Source organism: Takifugu flavidus, chromosome 11, assembly GCF_003711565.1.
Source record: "Takifugu flavidus isolate HTHZ2018 chromosome 11, ASM371156v2, whole genome shotgun sequence".
NCBI lineage: Eukaryota > Metazoa > Chordata > Actinopteri > Tetraodontiformes > Tetraodontidae > Takifugu > Takifugu flavidus.
Window position 1 is genome coordinate 10,673,956 of NC_079530.1, and position 11,126 is coordinate 10,685,081.

The window sequence follows — 11,126 nt, forward strand, 5'->3', positions numbered from 1 at the left end:
AACCCTAACCCAAACCCTAACCCAACCCTCTCTCACTCATTCTCACACTCACTCACACACGACACTCACACATGCACATTAGAGCTTTCAAAATATTACGTTAAAAAACATTACGTGCAACTATGCGCACATGTGCGCTTATGTGCGCGTGTATGCGCGTAAGTGCGCTTATGTACGCGTAAGTGCGCGCGCCGTGCGCGTAAGTGCGCTTATGTACGCGTAAGTGCGCGTAAGTGCGCTTATGTACGCGTAAGTGCGCTTATGTGCGCGCGTGTGTGCGTAAGTGCGCGTGTGTGCTTTAGGAACTCATTTACTTACACACTTACTCATTCTCACACTCACTCACACACAGACACACACACATGCATATAACCCTACCCTAACTCCATCCCTACCCTAACCCTAACTCCAACCCTAACCCTAACTCTAACCCTCCTGGTTACTTCAGCAGGGAGGCTCAGGGAACCTTCTCCCAGCTGCCCCTCAGCTCAGGTGCACACACGCGCACATCATAGATATAATATCAGAAACAAAAAGGAAGTGGACACACCTTTAGTTCAACATTTTTGAATCATGGCTTTGCATTATTGGGAATGGCTGGTCTACAAAGGAATATTAATTGGACAGATTGGGAACAAAAAAAGAGGGAAAGATTTTGGATATTGAAATTGGGTACTAAGGAACCAAATGGATTAATTTAAAGTACAGTTAATACCTAAGATGAAGAAAAGTCTAACCTAACCCCGAACCCTAACCTTCACCTCCTGACCCCGAACCCTAACCTAAACCCTAACCCAACCCTAACCCTAACCCTAACTCTAACCCCGAACCCTAAACTAACCCTAACCCCTAACCCAACCCAAACCTAACCTAACCCAACCCTAACCCACTAACCCTAACCTCTAACCCTAACCAACTAACCCTACACTAACCCTACCCCCCTAACCCAACCTACTAACTCTAACCCACTAACCCTAACCCTAATCCCTAACCCAACCCTAACCTCTAACCCTAACCCAACCATAACCCTACTTAATTCGGATCATTCAACCCTTTTGTCCATCAGAAGAAACACACCTCGACGCACATCACAAAGCAAAGAACAGGACAACAGCCAAAATAGAAACTCTGAGGGATGAAGAGAATTATTTTATCTTGTTAGCATCTTTATCTTATTAGCATGTGTTATACTATATGTTTTGTTTTATGTTAAAGTTAGTTTAGAAGTTAGGAATACATATACTCTTTAGTAGGAATACACATAAGCAAGTCAGTTGACCCTTCCTTGACCTGAATACTGGTCAGACAGTTGGAGCCAGCCAGACAGGAAATGGTAGACCCCCATCGTAAAACATGACAATGTAGTTTACTGGTGTTGATAAGTTCCTTGGCAGGAATATGACTTCGGACCTGGCCATCTGAAAAATTGAATTTAGAGAAGAAGCTCAGGTGGTTCGCCCTAAAATCTCCCAACAAACTATATTTTAAAAACAGGACAGTCAAAAATCTGCATTAAATGTCTTTAAAACATTTAGCAATCAAACAAAACAAGTAAAAAGAGTTGATCTCTCAGGAGGATTTGCCAGGGCTGAGCACAGGAAGGAGAAGGCAAGATCGATTTATGGCAGTGATAAAGAGGAGAGCGAGAATAAGACAGACACCCTCAAACTTCCAGCTACATTTATTGGAGAATCGGATCTTCAGGAGCCCGTTGAAGCTCAGACAAAATTATATGAAAAAGACCCAGCTTCAAGTATGGAAAATTATGAATCAGAATCAGGGGAAGAGAGTGAGTGTGAGTATAGAGGTGTACCGTTGACAGGGGCCATAAATAATGAGGAGGTGGGTCAAACAGGAATACACACGAGGAGTAAGGGGCCCGTTTCAGAAAGACCGCAGCTACAGGCCCCTCTGATACAGAAAGAGGAGGACAGAAACCAGTATATGTTCCATTTGCTATCACAGACATTAATTGTTTGGTGGATAAGATGCCCCCACCTGCAGAGGGAGGCGGCAAGTGGATGTCCAGCCTTTTCAGTTTAACACAGAGCATGCAGCTGGCAATGGGAGACTTTAGAGGAATTTTAGGGAGACAGGTATCTCTCTGGGATTTGGATAAAGTTGAGGTAGCAGCAGGCATTAAAGACAGACCCAATGCTGCACGTTTTGGCCCTTGTGCAACCAGGGTTGCTGAAGCTATGAGACAGATATTTCCAGTATCTCCAGGAGCAATGCAGAACCTAAGATTTAAGTGGGAGGAAAGTGAGTCGGCACATGAATTCCTTACGAGGTGTAAAGAGTAAAGAGGAATGGTGTGCCACAGGGTGCCATCCTGGTTCTAAACAACAGGAAAGAAAGAGGGGGTGATGACAGCGCAGGAACGGCTCCTAAAAATGCAGTTAGATGAAGCACTGAAAAAGCTTAATGATAAACAAAGGAAGAGGAACAGATGGTTCAGCAGTTTCCTCGGCAGGTGCAGCCAGATCCGTTAGGTCCGCAACAAGATTTTGCTCTGATAAACCCGTATTGGGTCAGTCCAAGGGAGGCATGTGTGGGAGACACGGCGGGCAGGGATACGGCTTGATAGGCGGGTACTCTGGCCGAGATCAGTGTCACGCCTGCAAAGGGTATCGTCATTGGCAAAGGGACTGTCCATATCGCAACTATCGGAGGTACCAGGCAGTGTTCCACCATCTCATGGAATTAACACCGGAGCTGATTTTCATCTGACACCGTCGAGCTTGTGGGGTTCTCAGGGAGACCGGAGAGACTGCCGTTTTCTGTGCCATTAGTGACTCATTTTGCTAGACAGACTGTGTTGCACCCTTTTTTGATTTCACCACATTGCCCTATCAACCTGTTGGGACGAGATCTCCTGGTGAGGACAGGAGCAGCTATTCTGTGTGGAGACAAAGGTCTGGTGGTGCAATTTCCTAATGGACTGAAACTGAACTGCTGTATTTCACACCAAGGTGTGAAGGGACAAATGCTGATGAGTCCGACACCCTCTCCAGAACAGGGGGTGTGGGCGGATATTTATTGGGGAGAACTTGAGCCTGAGACCTCACCTGGTGTCGGGGTTGTGGCATTGTTTCAGAGCTGGAGGCCCTGGCTGTCGATGCTGAGTCCTTTGCCCCGCCAGTTGATCCCTATCATGTCACTCTATTTTATGACCGTGAGAATAATGAGGTCTATCAGGATGCGTTTAGAGAAAAGTTACAAGGAAATTTTTGGATGATTACATCACCGTGTTTGTTTGTAGGCCTGAAGGTGTTACTGCTGAACAAAATGAGTGGTATGAGATGGCTGAGGAAGCGTGTCCCCACGTTACCTTGCCATCCATGCTGAACATCAGGCAAAGGACCTTGGTCCTATGATAAAAAGGTTAATGAGTGTCACAGATTGGAGCTCTACTCAGATTCCTGGCCTGTTATATTCTCCTTTAGAAAAGAGTTACAAGATAATGCATACAACTACTAACTCAGTAATCTTACAACATCGACAGATTCAGAGGTATCATGGGAGAGAAAAGACTGATCATCCGGACAGTGTAAAAACTTTAAACTCACTTCCAGAAACTTTATGGTCCTCTGGCCTGACAGATGTGGGGTTGTGTTCTACTGTTGAGCCAGTGTCATTTAGTGTCTCGGATTACACCCTGTCTGGCAGAGTCAATATAAACACAGACCACCTGCTGAGGAAGGCATTCAGGAAACAATAGAAGGGCTGTTAATTTCTGGGGTTCTTGAGTATTCCACTTCAGCATGGAATACTCCGATTTTGCCAGTGAGAAGCAGGAAAAAGGGAAATATAGGATGGCTCATGATTTGAGACGTATTAATTCTATTGTGACAACACCCACAGTGCCAGTTCCCAACCCATATACTGCAATATCAGCTTTGTCTCCCTCCCATAAATGGTTCACATGTATTGATCTGGCTAATGCATTTTTTGTCTCCCACTGGACTCTGCTATGCGTGACATCTTTTCTTTCACATATAAAGGCAGACAATTACGATATACACGTTTACCACAGGGATTTATTTTATCCCCTGGTATTTTCAATCAGACATTACGGAAGTTGTTGAAGGACCTCACTCTACCAGAAGGGGTGGTCTTGATTCAATATGTTGATGACATTTTATTGGCGGCTACATCAGCTGAGTCTTGTTTGCGGGCAACACAGGCACTCCTTACGCATTTGTGGGAAAAGGGCTTTAAAGTCTCTAGAAAGAAGCTTCAGTGTTGTCGTCGCTCTGTGACGTTCTTAGGTAGGGTGGTTTCTGCTCAGGGTACAGGTGTATCACCAGCTCATAAATCCTCTATCCTTGAACATCCTAAGCCAGAGACTGTAAAGGAAATGTTGTCATTTCTGGGTCTCACGAGCTATAGTAGACACTTTATCCCTACATATTCAGAAAAGACTATGCCCCTACGTGCAATGGTGAATGAACAGGGAATGCGTAATTTGACAGCTCGGTTGACATGGACAACTGAGGGAGAGAAAGCATTCATTGCCCTTAAACAGGCACTCACTACAGCTGCACACTTGGCAGTTCCAGATTACAAAGAGCCTTTCTTTTTGGATGTTTCTGAAGGAGAACATACAGTAAATGGTGTTCTCTTTCAGAAAAAAGGGGGTGAAAGGAAAGTATAATGTATGCAAATATGTAGATAGCAACATATGCTGGACCCCATTGAAAACAGGCAGCCATCGTGTGTAAGGCATGTAGCAGGGGTAGCAAAACTTTTACAAAAAACAGCACATTTAGTGATGGGTCATGCTATGACAGTTCTTACAACACATAGTGTGGTATCACTGGTCAGCTCAGCAGCATTCACCATGACCTCACTTAGACAGACCAGGATGGACAAGATTTTAACGGCACCACACATAACATACACACATGAAGGGATCAATATGGCAGATGGTATGGGAGAGGGTGAACTACACAGATGTGAAGAGAAAGTGAAGAAAGATGAAAAAATCAGAGTAGATCTTAAGACGGAGCCGTTGAAGGATCCAGATGAAAAACTATTCACAGACGGCTGTTGTTTCAGACACCCACAAGAGGGGCTGAAAGCTGCCTAGGCAATAGTTAGAAAATGGAAGTGGAAACAGGAAAGATAACAGGTAAAGAGTCAGCACGACTTGCAGAATTGAGGGCAGTTATTAGAGCATTAGAAATATCAAAGGGAAAGAGAGTGACCATCTATACAGATTCAGCATATGTAGTGGGAGCAATTCACTTAGAACTTTGTCAATGGTTGCGGGCAGGTTTTAACACAGCATCAGGATCTCCTATAAAACATGAGGCAGAGATGAGGCAATTGGCACAGGCACTCATGGAACCAGCGGAGGTCGCAGTCGTAAAGTGCAAAGGTCACAGCAAAGAGAACTCTTAGAGGGAAAAGGTAATGAGGCGGCAGATCAGGCAGCAAAGAAGGCTGCAGGTTAATAACCAAGTTACAATTTGTTGTTGGCAGAGAAAACAGTTCATGAAATTCTTCCAAGATACGATAGGGAAAGACTTGGTTGTGATCAAGAAGAAGCTTCTCCACATGAAAAAACAGTTTGGAAGGAAAAGGGGGGGGTGAAAGTGTGAAAGTTGAAGGAATTTGGCGGGGCCCAGACGGCAGACCTGTTCTCCCGCCCGGTCTGGTAGATGCCGTTCTGGAAGAGGCCCACGGCCTGACACACTGCGGGAAACCATGAATAATGCAGAGAATGTTCAATATGCACACAATTTAATGTAAAATCAACAATTCGACCACATGAGGGAAAGTTTCCAGTTGCCCCCATGACGGCCAGAAAATTATAGATTTCACTGGCATGATAGACTGAGTCAATGGGTTCCGATACTCTTTGTGGCAGTGGATGATGCACACGCGGCAGAGTGGAAAGGTTCCCGTAAAAGCAGAAGATGCAAAAAGTGTTATTAAATTTTTGATTAATCAATATATTCCAACACATGGTTTTCCCAAACAAATTAGGTTTGATAATGGCACTCAGTTTAAAAATAAAGATTTACAAGAAGTAGAAAAACCATTAGGCCTTAAACATGCATTTGGCACCGTCTATCACCCATATTCACAAGGGAAGGTAGAAAGAAGGAATCAAACACTGTAGAGCAAAATTGGCAAGATATGTGCTCACAGTGGAATGAAATGGACACAGGCACTTCCAATTGCCTTGATGTCAGTAAGAAGCTCTGTTAAGCTCTCGAACAGGATTCACTCCCTTTGAGCTCGAGCGGGGTGTTCCCTTTCTGGGACCAGGAGCAGAAAATCCATAGGCCAGCCCAGCACTTGTATGAAATATAAATTGTTCAACTAAAGACAACTCTCTCAGTTTTCTCCCAACAGGCAACTTCAGTAACCACATCCAGTAAGGATCCAGGAACTCAACACACAGCTGAGTGGGTTCTTCTGAGAGTCATCAAGTGAAAGTGGTCAGAGCACAGGTGGACTGGTCCCTTTGAAGTTGTAGAGTGAACATCACATGTTAACCCTAACATACTAACATACTAACACTCTAACACATTAACCCTAACTCTGGTATCACTGGAATCAATGTACCCCAGCAGGTAATTCACAGAGAACGCTTGGACAGATTCGGAAACATCTACAGGAGACGGCACAATGATTACAGTTCTACTTTGTGTGCGTTGTGGGGAGGATCTCAAGGCAATGTGGGAGAGATCTGCCTGGGTTACACAGGGGTGATTCTTGATTACATCAAAGGGAGTGATACAACATTTCAGTTTGATTTATGTGAGGTCATAGGTGGCTGTAGAGACCCTGGAAATTGGAGGAACATGGATGTTTACTTATGTATGTATAGAAATGTCCATCAGATTTGCCAAAATGGTTATAGGCCACGTTTTGGGGCAATGTGTTCAGGTTGAGATTATGTTAACTGGTGGACAGGGCAGGCTTGGAGTGCCTCTCCTCCACATGGCTGGTCAAAAGAAAACTGGGAAAAAATTACATTCACTAGAGGACTTTTAGCAGGGCGGAATCATAAGGGGTTGAATCCTTTATTATTCTCTATTAAAAGTATGCATTATTTCCCGGAGATAATAAATAATAAAGGTGATGATAGGTATTCATAGTGTTAGGTGTACATGTTGGAGGTCAAGATCCTAAAGGTATAATTCAAATTAATTTTAGGAATAATTCAATCCCTGTACCAACTTTGGCAACTCCAGTGGCCGATCCTAATGTTGTAGCAGTAGATTTTAGTAAAGTTACTGCGGAAGATGTGGTGAAGATTGCTACAGGCTATGGGGATGTAAATATTTGGTTGGAATGGATCCAGGCTACAGCAAAAGATCAAAAAATGACAAATTGTGTTGCCTGCTCCGCTGCTAGACCTACTTTATATACAGCTCCGGCCCCGTTGCTTGTAGAAGCAGACCCTCAGGGATTTCATTGTATGTTAAGTTTACACATGTATGATAATCCTGTTAATTGTTCCACTTTGTCAGCTCTTTTTCCAGTGGTCTCGAATAAGACAGTTCCTCCTACATTTGTTTCAGTCAGATCTAATTTTACCTGCTTGTCACGAACGGGAAGAAGGTTGGTAGGTGACTTGCCTTCAACATGGTGTAAGTACATGGTAAATGTCACTACATGGAGTAACGCTTCACACTTTCCAGTTCATCGAGCTGATTTGTTTTGGCACTGTGATCCACACACTTTGATGCCAGCAATCCCACCCGACTGGTCAGGAACATGTACTCTGGTTCGTCTCCTACTCCCTATCACTCTATTAAGTCCAAAGGGGGAGCAGGTGCTACCTCCAATTAGACATAGGAGGGGAACATCATTTGATCTCACACAGAGATCCCCAACATATATTGATTCAATTGGAATTCCAAGGGGAGTCCCTGATGAATATAAATTAGTGGACCAGGTATCAGCTGGATTTGAAAATTTACCTTTAATCTCTGCACTGTTTCCTATAACCCCAAATAAGAATGTGGATAGAATCAATTATGTTCATTATAATGTGCAGCGATTGGGGAATCTCACCAGAGATGCAGTGGCTGGCCTGTCAGAACAGGTTGCAGCCACTTCTTTGATGACTGTGCAAAATAGAATGGCACTTGATATGCTTTTAGCAGAAAAAGGAGGGGTTTGCGCTATGTTTGGAGATCAATGTTGTACATTCATTCCTAATAATACAGCTCCAGATGGTTCTGTGACCCGGGCACTGGAAGATTTGCGGACACTGTCAGACGAAATGAAGGAGCATTCTGGTGTAACTAATCCACTAGAGAAATGGATGGATAGAATGTTGGTAAATGGAAAGTGATCATTGTATCTGTTTTGATGTCATTAATTTCTGCAACCGCCGGCTTAATTTTGTGTGGTTGTTGTTGTATTCCTTGTATTTGTTCTCTATGTAATCGTATAATCGTAACTGCAATTGAAGGAAAGCAACCTCCTCCTTACCAGATGGCTCAAATTCGAAGGGAAACCATTCCCTGATGGGAGTAAGTGATGGAGAGATTTAAGGGAATTGACAATAATTGGTAGTATTGGCCTAGTTTAGGCTAGGCCAAAAGGGGGGGATTAAGAGAATTATTTTATCTTGTTAGCATCTTTTATCTTATTAGCATGTGTTATACTATATGTTTTGTTTTATGTTAAAGTTAGTTTAGAAGTTAGGAATACTATATACTCTTTAGTAGGAATACACATAAGCAAGTCAGTTGACCCTTCCTTGACCTGAAGACTGGTCAGACAGTTGGAGCCAGCCAGACAGGAAATGGTAGACCCCATCGTAAAACATGACAATGTAGTTTACTGGTGTTGATAAGTTCCTTGGCAGGAATATGACTTCGGACCTGGCCATCTGGAGAAGATAATGGAGAAGAAGGACCACACCAACACCAAAGGAGGCTGGAAGAAGAAGATGGGGTCATCCAAGAAGAAGGACTGGATTGGACTGAATTAGCATCAATAATTTACATATGTCTTTCTATAAAAGACTGGGTCAAGGGATAGTTAGGTGGTCAGACTTCATGCCCTGACAATTGACTTGTTGTTGCTAGGGTTATGAACTGGCCCAGAGCTCTGTAATATTTGTATCTTGAGTTGATTCCGTTTGCTAAATACATCTGTTTGCTAAATACATCTGTTTGCTAAATACATTTTGAAATTGACATTGTTTACTTGAAGTCTTCATTTAAAGAACACGCGGATTGGCAGTGACACACGAGAGGTACTGCAATCCAACAGGGAACACTACCTCCGTTTACAAGACGAGACCATAAAAATGATAACACCACTACTGGTTATAGACTGGGATAGAGCGCTTCTAGTCGCCACACGGAGAGCACGACAACACACGCCTCACATAAAGGAAGAGGCACTGGAAGCTACACGGATCGTTCTAACAAGCATCATGGAACCGTCCTTTCCCATCAAACCAGAGGGAACCACAGAACTATTGAATAAAACCACTGAACCACAGGAAAGACTCCAAGCTATACAAATAAATACATCCCTGATAGGAACACTCCCCACCACAAACCCGCCCGAAACAGAAAATAGAACAACGGAAACCTGCCATACACAGGAGGACAAACACAGAGAAATGAAGAATCCACAACAACTGATCCAACAACCCCTCTCACAAGCCCAACAGAGGAGAATACGGAAATGATCATATGGAGCCACCACAGAAATCCCTGTGTTACGTACCACATCTCAATAACACCAGAAGTAACGGTCATCAACAGGACACCCAGGAGGACGCCACAATTTTCAAAGATGCACACGCAACAACTTTCCCATGTGTTACATGCACTTTTACATAAAAAAGTGATCACCCCAAACACCGTTTGCAGGTCTAATCAAATCCCAATTATTACGGTTCCACAGAATATGCACACAGCCAGAGGATTTCAAACAAGCCACCAAGGTGCTATTCTCGGTCTTGTCCAGCAGAGGGTGCTCTAGGACCTTTCTCCGGAAATGTTAAAACCTTCCTCCAGACCAAATTGTTTATATATCGTGTATATATTATCACGTTTCTTCTTTGTATGTCGAATAAGACCTATCAAGGTGTTACTGAAGGTTAATAGAGACAGTGTTTCATTGCTCCTCCGCACTTCCGGGTGGCTGAGGGGACGGAGCATGCGCGGGCATTTGTGGAAGTCAGCGTGGATTTCGCTCTTGACTCCGCAAAATCTTAATTCCTCTTTTTCACTCTGCCCAACCATCATTCGGGATTGAGGCCAGAAGCAATTAAGCACTGACACTCGTTAACTGTATAACTTTGCTGTCTTTTGGTACCAAGCAGGCCTGAAGAAGGTCCTTTAAAGGACCAAAACATTGCTATAACAACCAGGCGAGTCACCTGGGGGCTCCCCTCCATCCAGAGATCAGGGTCCCCATATCTCACCTATTCTCCCCACCAATCCTCCGTCAATAGACAACCCATCAAAACTTTCTCCACCACACCTAAAGCACCTATAACAATAGCAGAAATTCACTATGCAGTCTCCTGGCCGACCAAACCTATTAACCACAGGATCTCACATCAATTACACTTAGTTCTCATTCAAATGTCTCTGTCCACCTACCTGATAGCATTCTCCCCTTTTCTCCACAGCCACCTTCTACAGATGGTCAGAAAGACTTGATTAAATTAATTACTCCATCACAATGCAGCCCTCTGGGGGCTAAAATAAGAGCAGGTCCTCAAAAGTTGATTCTGACTGCCAAACAACCTTTCTGAGCCCCTTCCTCACCTCAAACATTGGGGGGAGGATATAGATGAACCGTCAGCCTCTGAGCACCAGCACACCTACTGATTCTGTATTAACCTGCCCCTTTTCCCCTCCCTCACTCTTATTACCTGTAGGTACTACCCGAGTGCCCGGACACAATTGCAACAACCCCGGACAACGCCTGCCACTTTCTAAAATCTGTGTAAAGACCCTTCCAAACCCAAACATAAAAATTGTGTGTGGTTTTTTTTTCAATAGGGATCAATAATAAAGACCAGGACCCCAGACAAACAGTAAAACAACTCAAAGCACTGTTTTGTACTGCTAAGTCAAACTTCCCGACTGCAGACATCTACTTCCCCTTACTGAAGTACTCAACAC